Source organism: Alligator sinensis, unplaced genomic scaffold (genome assembly GCF_000455745.1).
Source record: "Alligator sinensis unplaced genomic scaffold, ASM45574v1 scaffold1131_1, whole genome shotgun sequence".
Taxonomy (NCBI): domain Eukaryota; kingdom Metazoa; phylum Chordata; order Crocodylia; family Alligatoridae; genus Alligator; species Alligator sinensis.
This window is the reverse complement of record NW_005842218.1, coordinates 1,214,157-1,239,121: the sequence shown is the minus strand read 5'-3', so window position 1 is coordinate 1,239,121 and position 24,965 is coordinate 1,214,157. Positions and strand designations below refer to the sequence as shown.

The following is a 24,965-nucleotide window of genomic DNA, read 5'->3' as shown; positions in this document are numbered from 1 at the left end:
TCTTTCCCTCTCTCACTGAAAGCCTTTTCCTCCAAGTAGCAAATCACCTTCTGGCTTTTTTCTGCACTCACTCTCCAATGATAACCTGAGATCTGACTTTGTGCCTTGATCTGTATAAAGAAAAGCAATTCATCTTGTCTCCCTGGAGCTTTAAGTATAGACCCTTTCACTTTCTGGATTCAATCCAGCCCTTCTTTGGAATGAATGAGCGATCCTTAGCATTTGCTAGAGCTGCTCAGTGGTCTGTGAAATAACTTACTGGCCTCAACCCCATAGGTCTCCATGTCTTAAATACCATCACTACTTACAACCTTGCTGACTGCGTAAGTAAAAAGGTCAGAAGTTAAATGTTTTTAGAGTCTGGACTACCTATTGTTGTATACCAAGAGCTGGTAGTTACAGAGTGTGAATGCAGATAATTCTCAGAATGGTATGTAGGAAGCTAGAGCTGCCAGCTCCCCATGCCGAATTTGATATTTTTAGAAAAAGAAAAAAATGGATTTTGATACTCAGGTAAAAAATGATGGGCCATTCATGAGCATCACAATCCAATTATTTTTTTAAAATTACTTCTCAAAGAAACCTTCACAGAAACTTGTTAATCTCAGCTGACAATGAAATACAGAGAGACCACAAATGTTGGTCTTCATGTTAGATTGTAAAGCTTTTGCAATGCCATACTGTGTGTGAAAGTAATTTCATTAATCCATTCAGTAGATGATTCTATTATATACAGCTGTTATATCTGTACCTAATTTGGTAGACTGTGAAGTCAAGTAGTAAATTGGTAAAATAATATTGTTTAAATTTAAAAAAAAAGAAAAAGAAAACTTCGTTTCAGTGGCTGGAAAGAAATCAACTTAGTGTGTACAACAGACTATAGCTTTTCTTGTAAGCTACCTCATTTTTCTAACCTGAGAAGTTGATTGTATTTTGCTTTTATGGAAACTTGACAGAAAAAAAAAAGTGAATTTTGTTACTTATAGTGTGTTGCTGGCAGGAAGCAAAATCTCAAAATGTGGCAAAAATCAGGAATTGAAATACTGGTAACTGTGGTGTGCATAGTTTATGTGACTTATTTCCTGTGTACTGTATCCTCGGTCCCCAGGTTGCTACTGCAGTCAGCCATTGAGACTCTGGGTCAAGTGCACATTTTGACAGGAGAGAATGGAAACATGCACTTTATGATGGACATTTGACTTTTGTTCTTGTTCTTTTGGTGTCTTCAATTAAAATGAAATATATTGTATGAGAAAGTTCACTGGTGGCACCTAATAAGTTCTTGCTTTTCAAGGAAGTCTGAGTTAGATTCCATAGGACTTTGTAGCCCAAATAATACTTTGTTTAATTTGAAACTATCATACTGCGTATGCCCAAGAGAGATGGGAGAAAACTCAATTTTTATAGGCAGCCTTAATTCCAACACTTCTTAATTTCAGGTCCCTGATTTGCAGTCTTAATATGGTTGTATTGTAAGTTTCTTTTAATATAATAGACATACAGGGTATGGCTAATGCCACTCTGGAAGACAGAAAGGAATGGCAAATACATTGAGGAAAAAAAAAATACTGAAAAGAACTATAATGTTCCTAAGGCTTCAGTAGGTTTTTAATTGCCATTTTTGTTGTCTTCCTTGGTAGTTCCTTTTATGTATAGATGTCCTGGTTTCTGTAGACAGGTGCTAGGATGTGAAATAGAAGCATAGTCTCATTCTCCAAGTAACGCATGAGTCTAAACAATACTGTTATGGAACATATGGAAAAGCAAAATTCCAACATTTCTTTTTTAATCAGCCTAAGACAATGATGGCCAACCTGTTGACTTCGCAGACTGAATGAGTGGTACAGGGTGGGTCCGCAGGCTGGATTGGTCCCTGATTAGTCCTTTGCCATCCCACACTGCCCCAGTCAACCCCGATCCACCCAGTGCCTCTCTGATCAACCACATACTACCATAATCAGCCTTGTGCCACCCTGTCAGCCCTGTACCACACCTGTTGGCCAAATGGGCCTCACATGTCCAATCTAGCATGCAGAGCCATGTTCTTTGCCTCATGGGGCTCCCCATGAGTCAAACAACTTGGCAGCAAGGGAGTGGCAGTTAGGTGCTGTTGCTCCCCTGCCCTCAAATTTTCAGATAGTGGGAAGTCCTGTGGGCCAGACAGCATGGCTTAATGGGCTGGATCTGGCCCACAGCCTGGGGGTTGGGCATACCTGGCATAAGGTGGCTATTTTCTGTGCTGTTAAGATGAATAAGAGATTTTATAAAGTTGAATGAAATCTTGCTTCAGTGCGTGTGACTTTTCCCCATGAAATCAGTGTTCCCCATTGGGAACATTATAACAATGCAAATGTTTGCCAGAGGCCATTTAAAAGATGCTATAAAATCTAGTTTCCGTTAGTGAGGAACAATCTGGGAATGGCAGCCATGGTTTTTGTTTCACTGTGTGCATATATAGTAGTGTCACAATGGGTGGGTAAGCTGGGCACAAGCTCAGGTGGAAGTGTAGCTAGGGAGAGCGTCTTGCTCTCCCTAACTGCATCCACCCCGAACCTTCCCTGCAGCAACTGTGGCAGATGCAGTGCTGACTGTGAGGTGGGTGGGGAAGGCAGAGCTGCAGCCTTGAGGTTGGTGTTGGCTGGAGGTTCATTTTCAGAGGAAGCCACTGCTGTGATGGGAGGTGTTGATTAATCCTCTGGCCACTAAATTTTGACTGATATATAATTCAGCTGCCAGCTTAACCCCCAGAATTTGCTCTAATGCTTCTCAACAGCATACTATAAAAAGGAATGTGGTTTCTTGTCATTATTTCTATGACTCAGTCCTTCAGTTCCAAACCCAGTTTCCTTTTTTTGCTAATTAGTTTGCCCCCTTACTTTGTTCTTCATCCAGTAGCCTGGCTAACAGGATCAAATTAGAATTAATTTGTTTGGTTTTCCTTGTTTTCAAAATTAGAATGGGAATTTTATATCTCTTTCACCATTGCTCCCCTGAAAGTAAAGAATGTTACATCTTGTATAAGTGTCATTTGGAGAAAATAACAGACTCTTCTGCCGTGTCTAACAACTTGCCCTGCCCCTTCAAACTGGCTATTTTGCTTCTATGCACATCTGTCTTATTTTTCCTTCTGTTTTTGGATAAGCTCATTGTGATCATTGTCTACAACAATTAAAATGGTGATTGCCCAGTAACCTTCAGAATAATCTTCCACTGAATTTAACAAATGAAACAAGAAGGAAAACAGTTTTACTCTGGGCATTTACATTATGCAAATCTTCAAAGCTGTGACTGGGACAATAGACTAATAAGGTTAACTGCTTACAAATACTTGTTAAGGAAGGAGAACGTCAATTCTTAACCAACAAGTAAAACATACGTTGTATTTACTGCAGCTAAGAAAATTTCGGCTGAAAATTAGAAGGCAAAAAAGATTAAGAACATAGTGAAATCAAGTCTAGGAAACTTCTATAATCACTTTCCCAGAATGAATTCTGAAATAGATTTGATTCCCAACCACAGGGAAGATGAATAATCCCCTCTTGCCACATATGGGGCTGAACTAAATGACTCAGAAGAAGACAAAATCCTCTCTTTACCTGCTCTGGTGAAAAGGTTAGCTTAACAGCAGAGCTGTAATTTGATTCCAATCAAGTAGGCATTACACAAACACTTAAGAGACCATTCTCTTTCTGAATAGATTAAAACACACAGGCTACATCCACACATGCAGGCACGTGCACTTGCAGCAGCTTAAATAGCAGCAGTACAAATTTGTGCCTCAGCACATGTGCCTGAACATGCAGTTTGCTGTGGGGCAAATTGTGCAACTTCCTCCTGGATCTGCATCTAGGTGGAGCTGGAGGCTGGGGCTGCCCGGGTGAGCAGCTCAGGGCTACATGCCCTCAGGAGCTTCTGAGAGCTGGCCAGTTGATATGTGGGTATACTAGCCCCCTCTGCCAGCTGGACTGCTGCAGCAGCCCTGACTTAAGAGTGGCCCCTGAACCTTCTGCCCACTGGGATCTGCAGTCTACCCACTGCTGCGGTCTGACCACTCTGGGTCAGGGCTGCTGCAGCAGTCCAGCTGGCAGAGGGGGCTACTGTACCCACATATCAACTGGCTAGGCCTCAGAAGCTCCTGAGGTCAAGTAGCCCTGAGCTACTCACCAAGGTAGCTTTTTATAATGCAATGGGGGCTGCTGCCTGGCTCTGACCTGCTGCCACCTGTGACACCAACCGTCCCCTTGGACCTGCATCCCCATGACCTTGCCAGACCTGAGTGGGGATCACGTGGCCACCTGGGCTGTGGTATAGACACTGCAGCAGAGACATCTGCACCTCTGGGCCAGTCGCCAGTGGGCCGTGGCTGCACAGTTGGCCTTTGTGAGGCACTGCTGCCATGTGTGCCCCTGTCCTGCCATCAGGGCAGTTGTCACTTGGAAGATGTGCTCATTCTGGTGGCACTCTTTGAACTGTCGAAGTGTGTTCTTCTGGCCCCAAAGGGCCAGGAGGTCAGCCACCCCATCTGCTCTCCAGCTGGGTCCCCGGTGCCAGCGCTGGGCAGGCTCCTATGCCTGGGTCCCGCCACTTGCCTCACTAGCAGGAATCCTGGTGTTCCTTGTTTAAAAATTGCAAATTCTCTGATAAAAAATCTGTGTTCTTCCATGATTAAAATGAACCACCACTATATAGAGAGAGAAAGAGAGAGAGATCAATCAAGCAATGTTTTATTGATATATTTACAGTTTTAAAGCAATTTGGAAGCCTACCAGTGCTTCTATCATCAGAATGGTGTTTGCTTTTGGTTTATTTATCATAGAAAAATCACAGCTCCCCTTGCCCCCTTTGCTAACCAGGATGTGGGGACAGCTGAGCCTGCAGCCACAGCTTCTGCCACCAAGTACCATCCTGTCTGGTGGCTGGGCATACAGGTGAGATGTGGGGGGATGTGGGGTTTGCGGGAGGAGGGTGGGATGGGGTGGGGGGGTGGATGTAGGGTTCTTGAGTAGGTGTGTGGAGGGGCTCATGGGTAGATGTGTGGTGGGTGTGGGGTTTGTGGTTGTGGAGCTTGAGGGGGGATGCAACATATCTGCCCGCCCCACCTCCTCTACAGTGCAGAGCCCCTGGCATTGGCAGCAGCAGCCAGCCGAGCCATCAGGGCACTCATGACCCACTGAGAGCAAAGCCCTGTGGCAGTGTGGCACTGCCTGAGACCCAGGGGCTGCACACAGTGAATGGAGCTGGCTTCACCTGCTGGCATGTGCCTCCTTACAAGACTGGGTCAACTCCTGTGACCATTCAGGGTTCCCAGTACTGCATGCAATAGCTATGTGCCATCGGTCTGGACACGTGGAAACCCAGCCCGGTCCAATGGTGAGTAGATCCTACATGTAGTGTGGGGCAGGGCCGTCCCTAAGGTACAGCAAATCAGGGTGACCACCCAGGGTTCCATGCTTTGGGGGACCCTGCACTTCAACATCTGAGGGCTGCAGCAGAGGTGCTGTCTGGTACCCATCCCATAGCACAGCCTGGCCCTCCGAGGCTGCCAGACACGGCACCATGGCTCAACTCAGCTCAGGGCCCCCTACTGCAAGGGCATCTCTGACCCAGCCCAGCCTGCCCAGCACAGCCCTCACCTCAGCTGCAGACGCCCCCCCAGGGCATTCTGCTCTGCAGCTCATGTCACTCAGCTCTCTTAAGGGGGCCCTGCACAGGCTGATTTGCCTTGGGCTCCGCACCTCCCTAGGGTCAGACCTGCTGCTGGGAGCCCCAGGTGGTGGCAGGAACCGAACTGGTCTTGTCCAAAGACGCACACCAGTGGGCTGGGCTGGCTCTAGTTGCCATGTGCACTCCCCGGGTTTCAGGTGGTGCCACACCACCATGGGGCTCTGGCTGCAGTGGGCCATGAGTGCCCCGACAGTCTGACTGGCTGCTGCTGCCAGTGCCAGGGTCTGTGTGCCACAGGAGAGTGTGTGGTGGGGGGGGGAGGTGCAGGTGTATGGTGCCCCCCCCACAAACTCCACACCCACAACCCCCCTGTGAAACCCCACAGTCCCCCCCACTCCCACAGCCCGTCTACCCCCATATCCCTGATTACCAGAGACAGAGTCTGGGTCCAAGCCACTGCTGCCAGCATTGCCCCACTTCTGTTTCTTCCAGCACGCTGAGGCAGTATGCTAGAGCAGCAGGGGCATGTGGCAGACATAGAGATGCTCTGGCCAGGTGCTAGAGTATCTCCTTGGAGGACCTAGACTCGGGTTGCTCTAGGCATGCACCAGGAGCATGCCCTGCACCACTTTTTTCCAGGGTGCTTCTTTTAAAACTGGGATTTTCCAGTATCAAATTTAGAGTCCATGCTACAAATATGCAGCACAAGGAACAGCTTCCGACCCTACTTCTATGATTCTATGATATGATTTTCATTCGTGGCATGCCTTCTGTAGCGTCTCTAACTGCTTTGAGATGCTGCAACAAACATGTGCTTGCATAGTCTCCATCTTGCAGTCAGATCCATGTTCTTCTCCCATTTTAGCTGCCATCAGAACTTAATGTTAACCTACATTTATTCCATAAGCTAAACTGTGACCCATATAACAGCAAACAATGCCCATATAACGAACTTCCCGTTTCTTACTCATTTGGGGGTATTTCAAGGTTATTGAGGATTTTGATGGTGGGGCGGGTGAACTGTGATTAAAATAGTTCTAGGCTTCGCACACACGAAGGGGAAATGGAACTTAATAGAATATATCTAGATAATATCACTGCCCCTGTTAACTTTGATATTATATCTTTCACAGTGGGGAAATATACCAAGTCCAAGTGTTCTTCTTTTTCATTATAAATACTCTACAGTTTGTCTCAATTTTCTATAAGCCTTTGCTGAAAGCACATGCTCTTGGGATAGTAAATAGCTTTTTGAAAGGAAATGCCTATCAAAATTATTAAGAAAGATGTCATTTAGTCTGCCTTTCTCAGACAAGTGATTGATAAATATTTTCAGCTTCACTCCCCACTGCATAGCTGAATGAACTGACCTGCACTTTGCTGCTCTCTGTTAAGTGTTGCTGCAGTTTTGAATCTGACGAAGTGCTTGTGTTCAGGCTACTTAATAGGTGTTTTAAACTGAGTGCCTTACAGAGGGCAGCGCTTGACCATTTCTTTTCATTTACAACATTTCAGAATGAACCAACTTTTGCTCTCATTCATCATGTGACAAGTAAAAAAAAAAAGTACTTCTTTCTGACACTGACTAATGTACTTTAGAATAAGCAAAGTAATATCAACCCCCAAAGTACTTTCCCCCTTTCACTTCAATAGAGGTCCTCCACTTACAGGATTCCTTGTCTCACTCCCATTTTAACTTTAAAGGAACCAAACACAGTTCTGCATTTGACTGGGGGAAAGAAGATATAGAGATTCTTATGAAGTTGTGGGAAAAGGGTTGCAGGGCAAGTTGTGGCGGGCCAGTAGGGGGCGCACCTTTGTTGAGCCACCCACCTCACTGCATCCAACCACCTTCCAGGCTCCGAGTGCCTCCCTGGGGGCACCTCACGTCCGGCCGACCCCCTTCCTGGAGCACCCCCTCTAGCCTGGGGGTTCCACTGCCACCACCCAGGGCTGGGCTTGATTCTGGCTCTGCGCACCCTGGGAAACACAGGCCTAGTAGCCCTCGAGGGTACTTGATTCACTTCAAGAATTTGGGATGCTTCCCTCAGTCAGAAGCACAAGTAGCGTTCTCCCTTAGTCAGCCGAACCAAGGGGACCCCCAGGCGTAATTTAGACCCACTCCCAATAAGTCTCCCACACTAGGTACAAAGAAGAACTTTATTGGTTACAAAGGGTACGGTTAGAATAGGGTATAGGGTAGAACAATATCAGAGAAATCCCATAGAGCAAACTCCCCTGGCTGGGTAGCCTTTGATCACACATCTGAGTTACTGCAAGCTATATATCTCATTAGATCTTAGGTAGCTTACTCATGAGTATCATCCAGAGGCAGGTGGAGATTCCCTCTGGAGGCAGGCAGTTCCTTGATCATGAGTTTTGAGAGAGAGAGCAAGTTTCAGAAGGTACAGCTCTTCTCCCTCTCTAAGTCTTCCTCATGGCTGCTGCCTCCTCCTCCTGGGCAGTCCTTAACTTATATAGCCCTTGTGACCTCATTTACCTGGTCCAATGGAGGCCAGCACCTGTTGGCTGTCAACCAACCAATTTGAAATGCATCACTAGTTGCCAGGCAGACTGGCAGTTCCTAGCTCCTCAGGGAGCAAGCCTCTCACCCAGGTATGTGATACCAATCACGTAGGCAGAGGGAGCGGGTTTCCCCCCTCCATCAGGAATGTATCCAGCTCAGTTTACCTAAAGAGATAGGGTAAGGTGTGTAACCTCTGCTGGGCCCATCCTAACCAAATTGTCACAGAGCAGAGTTTTTGCGTTGAAACAGAGGTGGCCTTCTGCCACACAAGTCAGACAGATACTTGCATAGAAGTTAAGCAAAAACCCTTTAGAGCACTATTTCGTACACTTCACTGTTCTTGCTGCTACTGATCTGGCCAGGTTGGGCTCTCTAGGGTAAGCTCTGGAGGCAAAATAAAAATGCCTATATTTGTGAAGGCAGCAGGGATTGGAAGCACACTGCTAGGACATAACATCTCAGGTGTACAAATCCTGGAAGTGGGTGTTTGGATGAGAACTGAAGGGTGAACCTAACAGGCTTTCTCTCTTGCCTTCTGCTGCATGGGGTTTGGGCCAGAAGCAGTATAGAGGCCTAGCTAAGTGATGATTTATTACCAGAATAGCAGTAGCATACTGCAATTTAAAAACTGGTCATTTAAAAAAGTTGCTCACTTTTTTTTCCTACTGTATTGTATCATTCTGTGAAGGGATTCTCTACTAATACATCAGCAGCTACCCTTTTACAAGCCTCCTCCATTTAATGAACAGGTTCTACTACATGCAAAGACTAATATTAAAGGCACAATTCTTATTTTCAATTTTAGAGCCTTTTTGGAAGGAAATATAACTTGTCATAAACATTAGATCCAGCTGAAATGCAGTATTCAGGGTCTCAGCTGTAGAACTATTATTTTAATTAACTTTCAAATTTTCCACTCATTCTGAAAGGTACAGCAGTAGTCTGCAAACATTAATTTTGAACAGCGTGGGCCAAATCCTGAAGACCTAATGTTCTTTTACTCTCAGTGACAATAATAAGCGTTTGCCTGTGTAATGACTGTATATTTGACCTTTAAATTCAGCAGTACTTAAACCCAGTGAAGACAGTCAAGGATGTGAAATTCAACAAATGTAAAGTCTTGGGACAGAATGATTTCATCCACAAATACAGACTGGGGAATGATTGGCTAGGCTCCAGTACTACAGAGAAAGACCCTAGGGGATTACAGCCAGCCATTCACTGAATATGACCCAACAGTGTACTCTGGCTGTGGAAAAGCAAAGCAAAGCCAGCAGCATGCTGGATTGTATTAATAGGAGTGCCTCTTGCAAATTAAGGAAAATGGTTATTGTACTCTATTCAACACTGATGAGGCCTCACCTGGAGTAGTGTTCAATTTTGGGCCCCACACTTAAAGAAACATATGGGCAGTTTGAAAAGAGTCCAGCACAGGTCAACAAAATGATTAGAGGCTTGGAAAAAATGACCTATGAGGAAAGGCTAAAAGAACTAAGGTTATTTATGCTGGAGAATAGAAGACTGAGAGGGGATTGGATAACAGTTTTGAAATATATGAAGGGTGATTCCAGGTAAGTTGGAGATGTGCTTTTCTCTGTGGCCATAGGGGAAAGGACTAGGAGCAAAAGCCTCAAACTGCACCAGAGGAAATTTAGGTTGGAGATTAGGAGGAACTTTCTGACTGTGAGGTTGGTGAAGCATTGAGCAGACTACCTAGAGAAACTGTGGAATCTCCATCCTTGGAAGTTTTCAAGGGCAGGTTAGACACTTGACTAAGATATTTCAATCAGGGATAATCCTGCTTCAAGCAGGGGGCTAGTCTAGATGTCTTTCTGAACTCCTTTCTATCCCTACTTTTCTATGATTTTTTTGTAGAAGGCTACAAAAGGCATCCATCTAGTTGAATTCCTGCATAAAGGCCTGTAGAACTTTCCCCCCAAGCTGCAGTCAAGTATGTATTCCAGAACAAGACCTATTCTCATCTAAAGGACTTCAAGCAATGGTGAGTCCCTCGTTTTGTCTCATTGAGTCTGCCTTGCAGCTTCTTGCACTGGATTTTGTTGCATTTTCATTTCCTAAATTAAAAAGCTGCTTACTAGCAAATCCATTTTTCAGATGTAAGTACCTTTAAATGGTGATCAACTCACCTGTCCATCTCTTCTTTGAAGAGGAGTTTTATTAAGCTTCATATCACATAGCACATGGATCATTTCCGTGACTTACTTTTGCTTCTTTCCTATATTTCCACTATCTTCTTGGAGAGTGGACACCTAAACAAAGTTCACCATTCTAGTAGCAGTCTTTCCAATACTGTGTAAAAAGTCACAGTAACTTCCCTTTTTAGACATCCAGAACTCCATAACTGTCAGATCACTCACACTGAGACAGATTTCTATACTAACCTTCATGTCCTTCCCGTTGTTGCTGATTTCCAAGACGCATTCATCTACAAAGTATAATCTGTGTTCTTGGTTTCTAGGTGTATTAGTTGACATGCAGATATATTAAAACATATTTTGAGTGGTAAACATGCAACCAAGTTATATAAATTGCTCTGAAACAGTAACCTGTCCTTCTCCTAATTTATTATTTAATTTTATTATATCATCTGCAAGATTCAGCTGCATTGATTTTTATATCATCTAGATCACTGATATAAATATTAAATAGTGCTGGATCGAGAACAAGAGGGTGAACCAGGTAGAAAAGACCCCAGACATTGACAGTTACAATTGGAGATCTGTCAGTGAGCTAGTTTTTAATCCATCTAGTTTGTGCCCTGTTTATTCCACGTAAGGCAAAATATTAATTACTATATAACATGCGGCACTAAGTCAAATACCTTGGGAAACTCTAATTATATTTATATCAATAGAGTTACCTTCATCAACCAGACAATCTGCAGTTTTTTCGGGAAAAAAGTGTTTCACAAAACATACTTTTCCTGAAACCAAGAATATCAGCATTAATTACATTTTTTGGCCTCTAATTCTGGTAGCGTCCCAAATTAGTCGTTTCCTTATTTTGCCTGCTATTTATGCTGGGTTGGCTGTTCTGTAACTTCCTGAGTCATCTCTTGTTTAAAACACTGCAAGTACATGGGCATTCCTCCAGGTCTGTTAAAAATTAGCATCAGCAGGTCAGAGAGATCCTCATCTAGTTCACTTAGGCACATCTATCCACTGCTAGCTACAGTGTAACATAGAGATGTCTGAGCTTCTTTGGGTACCAGTAGCAATGTAATGTTGGCAGCCCAGAGCACTGTGAAATATACCTGCTGGTTTTTAGGCATCTTGATTTGCAAATGTTTCATTTTAGAACACACGTCCCTCATCTGTTTGAGATGGATGACTTTCATCTGCATCCCCAACTGCGGACAGGGGAGATGCTTTCTTCCAAATATGTAATAACAATACACATTCCATATTCTGCCTCTTCTGTATCACTGTTTATACTTTTATCATCCAAACTGAACGATAGACTTATGATTGACCTGGGGTTCCTTTTATTTCTAATATGTCCTTTTAAAAATGCCTATTTATGCTCTTTGTGTTGGGGTGCTGTTATAGCTATTATGGTCCAGAAATAATGAAAGGCAACAATTTGTGTGAGTGACAAGCTTCCAGCTATCATATATCCTTCTCCCTAGGAGACACGAGGAAGGGTATGTAGTACCAGAAAGCTTGTCCCAGATATACAGCTGGTCAAAAAACAGAAATCATCCACAAAAATCCTTGCCTCCTTTTTTAATTCTAATGGTTATTTCATTGATTCCTCTAGCTTTATCTGTCATCTGTCTATATTTTTTAACTTACAATTTTTGCTCATTGTCATTAACTTTCCCTTTACTCTACTCTATTCTTTACATTGTTTTTCCTCTTTTCACATTTTCTTTAATTTTTTAATCAGTACAGGTTTTGGTTTTGATTTTGTGGAAGTGAGGCTTCGAGGGCATTGAGTAAAATGTTCAAACAATTCCTAGTTTTCATTGCCTAACTCTTCTGCAGAAATGTTATGTTCTTAGGCAGTCAAGCAAACAGTTGCTTAAAGCTTTGAAAAGTTGATTCTTTTTTGAAGCTTATAGTACAGACACTCCTGGAACGCTTTTGTGTTATACAAAATAAAGGTGATCATTGCTTGCTAAAAGTTAATGGTTCCTTAACCACCAATCTTATTTATATGTCAGAATATGTTCCCATATTTAATTACGCTGTACTGCATTTAGACCTTGGCAACTCTTTTGCAAGCTAGCTATAGAACAGGAGTGGGTAGAATACAGCACATGGGCCAGATCCGAATCCAGCCCACCAAGGGATTTTATCTGGCCCATGTTGGATCCCTTGGCCCCACCCAGCCTAGATGTGAGGGGCAGCCCAGGTCATAGCACGTGTCTCTGTTTCTGATGCCCCCAGGCATGCTGCAGAGCTGACACATTACAGCAGCTGGACTCCCATGCCGGCAGCCCTGGCAGTGGCAGGTCCTTCCAGATGCTGGTGCCAATGTTGCCACTGTCACCAGACCCGTCCCCACTGCCCAGGCACCCTGGCCCATCTGCCCCACACCTACCACCAGGGACACTGGATGGAGTAGGTGAATGGGATCTCCATGGAGATTGGCCCAGGACCCACATGGGATGGGCATGCTTGGCAAGGGAGGCAGGATGGAGCCACAGGTGGACAAGGAGTGGTCAGGAACAGGATGGGAAGGCAGAGCCAGGGCTGGGGCCAGGATAGTGAGGTGATGACAGTGCAGGGCTGGGCATGGGGCACAGCCATGATCGTTGCCCACACATCCTTGCAGCAAGCACCTGTTCCATGGGTAGGGGTTTTCCAGGAGGAGTGGATCATGGCTCTGCCCTGGGCCCTGGCCCCACACTGTCACTGCCCTACAATCCTGGCCCTGGCCCTGCTCACCCATCCTGCTCCCAAATGCTGCTTCCCATCCACTCACAGCCCCATCCCATTTGCCCTGCCGAGCACAGGGGTCCTGGACCATTCTCCATGGACATCCCTGTGGTCAGGGCTGGGATCAGTGGGCAGTCACAGTGCAGGGCCAGGCCCTGGGGCCACTTAGGAAGTTTTGGTGAGCTGCTGCTGGTGGGAGAGGGGGCAGAGTGTTGATCCAGCCCAGCCCAGCAGTAGGGGGTTGTGCTGATCCATCCCACAACAACTCACCAAAACTCCCTAAGTGGCCCTCCAGCCCAAATAATTGCCTACGCCTGCTATAGAAACATGTAATTTTTGTTCTTTGGTGAGAAGGTCACCAACCAGTATCCCTTAGGTAAGGCATCTCTATGCTTCTTTCAGGCTGAGCCCACACTCCTGCCCACTTCCTCCCTCTTCATGTCCACCAAATCTCCAGAGCAAGACAGTGGTTCTGCTTAGAGTTCCCTTGACATCTTGCCAATAAGCACATCCAATGCAAGACAGCCTGAGAATGGTTCTGGATGTGGTATCAACACTAGGGCTGTGTGAAGCGTCAGTCCCTGATTTGATTTGGCAGAGATTCAGCCCAATTCGATGGCTGAATCTCTAAATCCAAATTGAATCAGGAGACCCTTTAATCTCTCCGAATGGAATCAGAACCCTCTGAATCAATTCAAAGAGATTTGGAAAGGTTCAGAGATTTGGACGTAGACACAGCTTTCAATGTTTTTTCTACATACCTCAAGGTACTGGGCACCTCATGAATGCTGCAATGCTGGGGCGGATGGAGAGTCCCACGGGAGCGCAAATGGCTTCCTGTCATGCTTAGCAGCAGAGCTAGAAGTGGACTAGAAGCACTTCCAGTCCACTTCTGGGTCCACCAGGGAGCGTGCACAACCCCCCCCCCCCCCCCCCCCCGGCTCGGCAAGTGGTGCCTCCTAGGTCTTGGGGGGCACATGGGATCCACCCACGGCCAATTGCTGAGCCAAGAGAATGCAAGGGGGGCCCCCAGCACGCTCCCCAGTGGGCCCAGAAGTGGACCAGAAGTACTTCCAGTCCACTTCAGGGTTCGCCACCAAGCACATGGGAGGGCTCCCCCTTCACTCCTGTGGGATGCTTCATTCGCCCCAGCATCACAGCATTCACAAGCTGTGCCTGGTACCTCAAGGTATGTAGAAAAAACCTTTTTAGCTGTGTCTGTGGGCAAACAGCTGATTCTCTGATTCAGCATCGAACCTTCATATTTGGCTTCAGCCAAATCAAATCAGGGACAGTGATCTGAATCAATTAATCAAATCACTGTCCCTGATTCAGGCTGAATCCAAATCCAAATTGAATACGGCCCATTTCACATACCCCTAATCAACACCCCTCTAGAGTTAGTTGGAGAATGGAGTTGGAGAGAAAGGCGGGTTAAGTTGCCGGGGGATCGAACAGAATAAAGCAAGAGGGAGCAGCAAAGCAGACTGGGGTCAGCTAGAGCCCTCTACCCAGACAAATTATGTTGCCTGCTCAGAAGTTTATACGAAGAAAGTGAAGAGACATGTGGTCATTCCAGTGACAGGAGTGGGCAGAGGGCTAGACCTTGATGGAGGATTCAAACCACCCTTGCCCAGTTTGGTTGGTCAGCTAGAGGGTGGCAGACCAGGGTGAGTGGTTGTGCTGGACAGGCTGAGATCTCATGTCAGGTGACAAGTGGCAACATTCCTCACTTCCCATTTTGAACTTAAAAAACAAATGTTAAGCCTCAGTTTTGATGCTCTGAGTACATAACTTATCCCACCAACATTTATTAGGTACATAATATTTCTTTGTGTCTATGAGCAACTCCAACTTCTCTTGTTTATTGCCTAGGGTCTCAGGGTATACCATTAAATTGTGTCCTCTTGTTTTTGGACCCCCTAAATACATTACATTTTAGAATCTGTTAATGTATTTGTGTGTTTGCACCATGATTGTCTGTTCTCACACTTTCCCATTAGGATGGAATCCTCCTGGATATTCTAGCCATTTAAGCACCCAGGGGATTGGTACCCATGGCATGAGAGCTGTCAAAGCCATATACATACTCTTCTCTATAGTAAGCACCCAGCGCTGCTTCCACCAACTGACTTAATCCAGAGCACCAAACATGCATGTTGAATGTGCAGTGCAAAAGTACCATGGCAAAGGAAGGTGTGAAACACAAGTTTCTTTCATAGATTGCTTTCAGGGCTTTGTGATAGTTTGATATTCTGTGAAGTGTAATACAAAATAGAGGAGGTCATTTGCAGCTGGAATTGCATAGACAATGATACTGCCAGCCTAAGATTCTTAGACTGCTGAGAAAAGGCAAAGATGAAGCAATACTATATTGAATATGAATAACTTGGGTGATTTTATGATCCTAGAAAATTTATTGGAATGAGATAAAAAAACTTCTAAAGCAAGTGCTAGGATGTCTGTCTTTCAGATAATCTAATCATAATGATCAATACATATTGAATGCGTGGAAACCGCATTCTCACCCTTAAAGTTCTGTCAACCAGAGAGTGCTTCTAGTTCATTCTGGATGCAAAGCATGCAGGGTTCAGAGGGGTAGAAATGTACAAGTGAAAAACTTGCATAGTTCACTGATCCAGTGAAAAATAACCCTTGCCATTCTTTATCACCACTCTTTTGTTCTGCTTTTCTCATCTTTTCACTGAACACATTAGCTCCCCTTGATTCTGTGTAGATCAAAGCTTTCCATCTCTCTTGACCTCAGTGTGTGTGTTCAGCTTGAAGCTTCAGTCTTAGTTTTAATGTGTAGTGTACTCCCTAGGAAGACCAGGAATTAGTTCTTGTAGAGAATGGGAAGAAGATGCTAAGTAGGTGAATTCTCAGTTAATAGATCAGAATGCATGGTAAAGGTAATATTTTTTATTAGACCAACTAACTATTTGCAAAAAAAAGTATTTATTTGCAAGCTTTTGGGCGCACACGCCCTTCTTCAGACATAGGAGAATGCAAAGAGTGTAAAATTTCTCCTAGGTGGACATGAAAATTCATATTTAATAGGAGGTGGTGTAAGTTCTCCTGGTTGGAAAAGTTCATTTTGTGCAAATTGTGTTCAGATAAAAATTAGAGCAGTGTGTGTACCTCAAAGTTGTCTGATGGCTAGCAGGATGCTGAAGTATGTTTCCTTCTGGTTATGATGTTTCATATTTCACTGGAGGGTGGGTAGATGCTCTCCTGGGCAAAGAAGTTCCTTTGTATTGAGGCAGCCTTGTGCTCTGTGATAATGCAAGTTTAGCTGGCAGGAGCAAGGGTGTCAGTTTTCAGGTTTCTAGGTGTTGATTTTTGCTTCCTTGTAAAATTATGAAGTATCTGTTAACCTGTATCCCAGTTAATAGATCAGTGGTTGCTAACTGTAAATAGTCTTATCTAGGCTTAGCTGAAAAGAAGTTGTGTAGAACTAGGGGTATCTTTAAGCTAAGGGTGTCACTGACAGACAGTTTAGTAGCACTGTTTACAGCGTCGCCAATTGTCCATAAATTTACAGATACTCGGTGAATAACCAGTATAAAAATGCCTGTCCATAAATTCTGTTTAAAAAAAATGTGCTGTCAGTCAGAAAAGAAACTGGAGGCAGCGTTGAAGCACAGACAGAGCACAGCAGTGGATGTGGTGTCCCAGTGAAAGCACAGCACCCTAAAGGGAGCTCTTCTTAGGGCTTTGTGGCTCCTTTCCGAATTCTCAGCTATGGGCTGCTGCTCCTGGTGCCTCCTGGCTGCCTGTAACACTGGTGTGTGCGAGGTAGGCAGTCATCTTTCTTTGTCAGGGTGGGGCTACCTGGACAGTGAGCTAAGGGGGTGCAGCATGGTGCAGAGGTCAGATTGGGTACCAGCATGCAGGGGTAAGGGAGCAGTGGGGTGCAAAACCATTGATGCAGACAAGTAGAGTTGCCAGTCCAAGTAGGTTTTTTTCACTGATAATCTTCAAATGTTAACTGACAACCAAACTGTTTCACTGTGGTTTACCCAGCCGTTGTCCATGGTCTGACAGAGAAGCTACAGTTGCATTATGTAAAACATATATCAGTAAAAAAGCTTTCTTGTCAGCAAAAGGCTTGCAGATGGTAAGTAAAAAAAATTTTTCTTGGGTTGGCAACCCTCACTGTGTATGACAAGAGGAAAAAGGAGGGACAGAGAGAACATGAATAAAAAAATAAGATTTAGGTGCTCTTACAAGTATGAAACAGAGGTTCCATGTCTGTGCCCTTGGCAAAAAAAATTGATAATTGTTTTTACAAGAGATCAATTTTGATTTTAATTCCTGCTAAGTTGTTTTAAAGATGGCTGAAACCTGAAAATAGCTTCCATAGTTATGTGCATGTGAATACTTTTCCATGGTGCAGGAATGGACTCTAGAGGTTCTGGGCAGTGCTTTGCAGGGATGGTTTCTTTCCTCTTCACTGTTTGTTCTAAGGAAAGCATCCCAGGACACAAACTTCTCTTTGGTTTCTCACAAGACAAAGGAAGTGCCCTTCTCCCCCAAAATATAATGAAAGATGTGATGATACAAAATGGCAGTGACCGGTTTCAACTAAAACTGGTCCGTCCTCATTATTTGTCATGAAATTGCTATCAACAACAAAACTTTTCTAGTCAGTGCTTTTTGACAGAGCTATGCAAAATCTCTCTGTTTAGGTGAGCATCAACCTATTTTTCCCTTATTCGCATTTCCTGAGATTTTGTGCCTTTCATATATTCCATTAAGCTTCAGATCCATTTGAAGCCATGCTGGGGAAGAACCAAACAAATCAACAATTAACCCCATTAGTGTTGGGTTAATAGTTTTCGGGTTTGTTTAGTCCAGAAGACTACCAAGGAGGCAAGGTGCTCAATGAAATCACAAAACTGAGTGTTGAAGTAACTGGCTCTGGTGAAGCAACAAAAAAAGGGAAGGTACTTCACAACTGGTGTTTTTTTCCAATGTCACTCAGCATTCTCTTGTGCTTCAAAATTGAATAAGTCAAAATGTAGAGCCAGAGGAGCTCCTCCTCCTGCTGTATGACTTTCTCTCTTATTTGCTTGATTTGGTTTGCTTTACTACTTCCAAGCTGTTTCTAATGTATTGCTTATAAAATGAAATCAATTTATAGAGGACTGAAAATCCCCAGAGCTGGTAAGTTTATGGGTCTTATTGATTTACTCTGTGCTACACTGGGTTAACTTTACTGATATCATCTGAATGTTTTTTTTTCAACAGTGTGGGAAGAAAATCAGACCAATTATGTCCATTGTGCTTATATTACTAATGGAGAGATAAAAAGATCATTTTTTCAGCCAACATCTAGCATACCAAATTACAGTTAAGATGAAGAAGATGATTCATTAGATTCTGTTTCCTTCGTGTGTTTTATCAGACATCATTAAGCATACTTGAATGTGAGTCTGTGTAATGAGTAAAAAGTAACAGGACTTATGAAGTAAAATGAGTTATTGGTAATGAATAAGCTACAACTTTTTTCAAGTATTAGTTCTTGACATTGCAAATTAAGCTGTTCTGGCTAGCAAGTTAAAGATAGGTTTTCCCTTTTTCTCTGATGTTACTTTTATGTTTAAATAGGTTGAGTTCACATTGAAATGATAGTGCATAGTGCTGCTGGTTCTTTATTGTGTTAATAATGATGACAGGGCACAGAGCTTTGGATAGATGTCTTCTGAATTATTTTTAAATCTAAATATTTTTTGTCAGCTAGTATTATTTTCTTATGAATTCTGAATCTTTAGTAGTTTGTAGTTAAACACCTCCCCTCCATTGCTCCTATTTATTTAATTGGAGCTTACCCCAGAATAAGGATTCACTCAACATTTATAATAGGAACTGAATCTTCCTTTATTGTACTGAATATAGCTCTGGTAAAATGTAATAGATTTCATGTCTCTGCTGAAAAAGAGAATTAAGTTTTCAGTCTTGCTGGTGGTGAGGGGAAGCTTTCAAATGGATACCTGTCCAATGGGAACTGGATGGAGACCTCTACCTCCTTTCATGTAGACTACATAATAGTTGGACCATCCCAGTGGAGTAGTCAATAATGGAATGTGTGTGTATACTAAACTTCACTTTTATCCCGCTATCTTGGGTAAGTCCCACTTTAGCTACAGTGGTAATGTGGGTTAAGGTATCTTTCTATAAAACCCAAAGCATGAGATCCAAGCCTCACACTGGATTCATGATGAAGGTTGCCCTATGGTAGCTCCAGTTGTGAAGATCATTTGGATTGTTGAGTAAAAGGCAGCAGGACACAATAATAGTCACATCAGTCACTTGTATGCTGTGACTGTCATTGGTGTATCTTAACCATACTAGCTCAATGAGCCATCTCAGCTCAAGAAGACAATTTACCCTTTTTAATTTTGTTTGTAAAGGGAGGTCTTTTGGATTATTGAAGAGATCTAAGACTCCTGTTGTTCTGCCACCTTTCCCATTTATGTTTGCTCTGGCTTCCAGAGGTGTTGATCCCTGAAGTTGCTCAGTAATGACATGATCAGCATTCCCTTCTAGTAGTCTGTGCGTGGGCTCTTTTCTTTAAGAGGTATGGAAAAAACATTAATAGTAATATCAAGGGGCAAAATAAATCAGCCTTATATCCAGTATTTATCATCTTCTAACATGGAAAAACATGTAATGATAACTTCTAGCTGCAGGCTGTAATTTTTTACTTGGCTTTATGAATTCCAACAAAACAATCTTAAAAAAAGAAAAAAAAACCAATAAATGGTGTGCATCAGAAGTCTTTGTGTTAAAAATAAATACCAGTATGCTAGCAAAACACAACGCTAAAGATTTGTAAGTGTCCAATTTGTCCATGACTGCCAGGTAATATTAAAGTAGGCTCCCTGTATTCATAAGATTTAATTTCACACAGCCATTACTTCTGGTGTTCACTTTGTGTGAATAACTCCTGAAGGGTAGAAAATAATGATCCAGCAAAAATAATTTTAAAGCAAAGGAGGTGAGAAGTAATTTGCAGAAAGCATCTAACAATTTTTAAAAGGGAACATCTCCCACAAGCAGCTCTAAAGCTTTGAATTTGGGGAAAGAATATTTGCTCAGCATGTCACTGTCTCAAAACTTATTTAATATAGTCTTATAACAGATAATGAGATATTAATGTTGTCTACTGTATGTTTAAATGGTGCTATCCCCTTAAGATGAAGATAATTTATTAGGAAGCAATATGCCTTATGGAATGGCACAATACAAATGGTATGAAGTTTAATAATAGGAAGTGCAAAGTCACGCAATTAAGGTTTAATAATAAGATTTTTTTGCTGTAAAATAACAATTCATAACATAGACACAGCAGAGGAAGAGAGGGACCTGCCTATAGTGGGATGACCATGAGCTACCAGCAGTATACAGCTCTGAAATAGGTTAATGAAATTCTAGGTTGTCTCAGGTGGGTTATATTCAGGTATATACTAATACCTTGTGTAGTACTACTGCACAAGGTATTAGTATATTCTGTACAGTTTTAATCACCTATGTTTATAAAATACTTAATTTAAACTGAAACAGGGAAAAAGGAAGGCTATTAGGATGTTTAAAAGAATGGAGCATTTATGAAGGGAGATTTAAAAAGTTTAGCTTAAAAATGAAGATAAGGAGATAATACAAATACTTTTTTTTAAAATACATTTATCAAGTTTATTTTCCAGAGGGAGAAGAGTTACAAGTTCCTTACAAATTAAGGAACAATGTGGCTACAAGATCTATTGGCTACAAGCGCCTTATGAAGCAATTTTGACTGGAAACAAAAAGATTCCTAAATATTAGAGAAATGATGGTGGGTTGAATTGGTTTCTGAGCAAAGTAGGGGAGAAAAAGAACCTGAATCATTCCAAGATGGATGTTGAAAAGCTTATGGAAGAAATATTAAGATAGGACATAGGTGCTCTTGAATCAGTAATCAAGATGCCCCTACTGGTACTTAGTACGCTCTCAGGGACCTGGCTGGAGGGTTTTGCACTTACACTCGGGATTTAACCAATCACCATAGTGGGGTCACAAATTTAATTTGTTTCTCCAGGTCCAAATGGCAAAGAATGTGATGGGTTTTGCCTTCCGCTGTTAAGTGGTACATAGTCCTCTTCCAAATTTATCAGAGCATATATTGACCTATTCTTTGCCATTGAAGTGGAAGGGCATTGTTCATCTCCCCAAGTTTGGCACATTGTTGGCTTTTTTGGTTTTTGATTTCAGAAGAAGCTTAATGGCGGTGACAGGTACATAGTAGATTAAATTATACAGTTTTGGGGACTCTTTGTATAAAAAGTTATCTGTGAACAAAAGAGCTGGATTTGATGGCTCAGAAGACCCCTTCCTGTCCTATAATGGTTAAGCAAAGATAATAGCATTTTATCTTGCAATATCATTCGTGAGACCTTTTCAATTTCTGCGATTCTGTTTTTTGTCAGTACTCACCCAATTGGATGGGCAAAAAAGTGATTGAACCGCATAGGTATTATTATTTTTATAACTTATATTCACAAACTGTATATGTAGCTACTCATAACTCATGAAAGCTCATACTACATGTGTTTAATTGCATAGAATTATATCTATTTCCTCATTGGTTGGCCAATATTTAACAAGATCCATTTTTCAAAACTTCCAAGTTTTACGACTATTATCATGACCAGAGGCTTTCTTGTGCATGGTTGTATATAATGGGTATCACCGTCCAGCGTACCAGAAATTTAAATTTTCATTTTTTATTGAGTACCTTATCTATTTTGTCATATTATTTTTTTAATATGGTGAATAGCAAAGATTTTTTTTATTTGAAGGAGTTAGATAAGTAGGAACAGCTATACGTAATATCCCCAGGTAGAGCCTGTATAAAATGAATTGGCATACTCTGTCCAGTTTCTCATAAATAGTGCACCTCATCCCAGAAAACAACTTCCTACTTAACTCTAACAGGCTAAGCATAAGATCAGACTCAACAAAAAGACTAGTAAACCAGCACAGACACCAAATAACCCTCTGGCTCCAAACAGCGGTCATACGGCATTGTGGTTTAGGCACCATGGAAAGCACGTACTGCCATGCCCTGCTTTACTCAGAAAGGCAGGAGTCAGTGTTCTTAGCATGGTCACCCTGCACCTTTTTGATAATATAGAATTGTCTGAATTTCACTTGTAAGGAAGGTACCATTTATATTCACCTTTTTATTTATGGTTTCCCTGTCAGCTGTTGATCCATTTCGCCATTTAAACCAATTAAATCTAATAAGACAGTATCACATTGCATGCTTTTATTCCAGGTATTACACAAGCTGGGTTTCCTTAGCATATGCATTTCATAAATGTAGTAAGAGGCATATGTTTTGTCTGGTGCAGTGTATCATGGATCCAAATCTAAGTAAGATTTCAATCAGCCATTTCCCTCTCTGAAGCTGGCATGCTAAATTCTATACAGGATGATTAGTATCAGTCCCAAGGGTTTCGTAGAGTTCATACCCTACCATGAAAGTTCTGTCTATTCCACACAGCTTTAAAGATGTGGAAGGAAGCAGGACTTCAGGAGCAGCAAATATGCTTCCATATCCCTGCACATGTAGATGCGTGCCCAGGTTGGAGTAAACTGACCCCAGAGTATTTTCACATGTAGATGTGCCCACTGAGAAACACATTGCTACCCAGCTATGAGATGGTGTAAATGAGCAGATGCCAGGAAATGTAGACAAAAAAAAATCATAAAAAATAGGCCTAGAAGGGACATCAGGAGGCCCAGCCTTGCTCAAGGCAGGATCACTGCTGTCCAAACTATCCCAGACAAGTGCTTGTCTAACCTGATCATAAACACTCCCAAGGAGCGGGATTCCGATGCTTAACCACCGTCATAGCCAGGAAGTTCTTCCTAGCATCCAACCTAAATTTCCCTTTCTGGAATGTATGGAATTATTCCTTATTCTGACACATATGGCCACAGAGAGGAGTCTATTTCCATTGTTTTTACAGCTCCTTTCCAGGTATTTCAAGACTGTTATCAAATCCAGCCCCCCATCTAGTCTCCTCTACTTCAATCCAAATAATCTAAATTCTTCCAACATTTCCTCATAAGTCATTTTTTCTAGACTTTTAATTATTTTTGTTACTCTCAACCAGACTCTGATTTTCCCCACATGTCTCTTGAAGTATGATGCCCAAAACTGAACACAGTACTTCAGGTGAAACCTGACTGGTGCTGAATTGAGTTAAAAGTCATTTCTCTTGCTTTGCAGCAGTCCTATTAAAACAGATCAGTATGCTGTTGCCCTTTCCTTTTTTTTAATCCACAACAAGAGCAAACTGTAGACTCATATTCGGTTTACAGTCTACTGTAACCCCAAGGTTGTTTTTTTCTGCACTATTAACCTAGTTAGGTCTAAGACAGAGCCTAAGAGCAGCACTGGGATATGTGCTCTGTGTGGTGGCAGTATTGCATTATTTCCAGAACTTTTTGTGTGTTGGTAGGACAAGCTGCTCAGCAGTAGTTTCAGGCATAGCACATAGTCAGTATAGGCAAGCCCCAAGTCACTTAGGGTAATTCTTTTGCAGTTATTAAAATGAATAAGATACAATTAGGCATGACATATTGTCCCCTCTTTGCTGTAGAACCCCTGTGAGTTTGTGCTAGGGAACAAATTAGTCCCAAATGGATCTAGCTTAATTAAACTATTTTAATAGGGACTCTCTTTTCAGTGTCCTGATGCATTTGTTTGGCTTTCTGAGTTCATTTGTAATTACCAAAAATTTATGACTGAGCCAGTCTGTTTCCATGCAGTGCACAAGCATGTGTGCATGCTCTTTATGTGAGTATGTGTGTTTGATAAAATGTTTCTAACCCTGATAAATTTCTCACCCTAATTTGTGAGTTGACCATAAGTGAGCTTCTTAGAGTACTTCAAAACACAATTTGAAAAAATAAAAATAAAAAAAGAATTAAAATTCTATAATCCCAAATTTAAAGAATCTGAAATTATGATAATGTCACTCATGGGGACAATTGTGTAGTTGAGGTAGAGTTAGACAAGCTTTCAAATGTAAAACCACTTTCTTGCATTTGGTAACTTGCCTAACTCTATCCCAGGTGTGCTGTTGGTCCAATAAAAAATATCACCCCAAGAAATCCTTGCCTCTCTCATAATCCCTGGACCATCACAGCTACAACATCGTTCCAACACTACCAATCATAGGTAGGGATCAATCTAAATCACACCACAAGCATGTTGCACAGCAGCACCCTTAATGTTGCTCTATTCACCACAGATCCCTCCCCACCACTGATTGGCTCAGGGACCCCGGCGGCTCTGCCTCTCGCCCCTCACTCCTGATCAGTCAGGAGGCAAAAGCCATGGTTTTAAATATGCTGCAGTTTTTGCCTCCTAGCTGATCAGTGGCAAGTGGCGGGGCTGCTGGAGCCCTTTGGCCAATCAGCAGCAAGAGGCAAAAACCTGGGTATATTTAAAACCATGGTTTTTGCCTCCTGGTCAATCAGGAGCAAGCAGAGAGTGGTGGGGCCACCAGGGTCCCTCAAGCAATCAGCAGCAGGGGCGGGGGGATGCAGTAAAAAGAGAAAAATTAAAGGAGTCACTGTGCAGCACACGTTGGGTGCGATTTAGGTAGATCCCTGATCGTAGGACATCATTTTTGTCCATTGTTTCTTGGGAGTGGGCTTTGTATATGTAAGTAAAGGTGTGTAAAGACCATTTTACATTGCCACAAAACTGTTGTAATTTGTGAGCTAGAAAGACAGCTAAAATTCCTTCCCTCCGTTGCTGTGGTGATTTTTTTTCATGAAATTTTCTATGCATAGCAATCTTAGTAATGAGC

The 24,965-nt window shown here is 42.6% G+C and overlaps 1 protein-coding gene across 1 annotated transcript in view; it reads right to left on the bottom strand.

Moving 5' to 3' along the window:
• Nucleotides 1–1,511: 1,511 nt before the first annotated feature.
• The window catches only part of CUNH3orf85 (chromosome unknown C3orf85 homolog), an 86,255-nt gene continuing 62,801 nt past the window's right edge, over nt 1,512–24,965 (bottom strand). Inside the window, exon 5 of the transcript XR_003094862.1 lies at nt 1,512–1,681. The gene's annotated coding sequence lies outside the window, so the exon portion shown is untranslated. The remainder of the gene's footprint in view (nt 1,682–24,965) is intronic.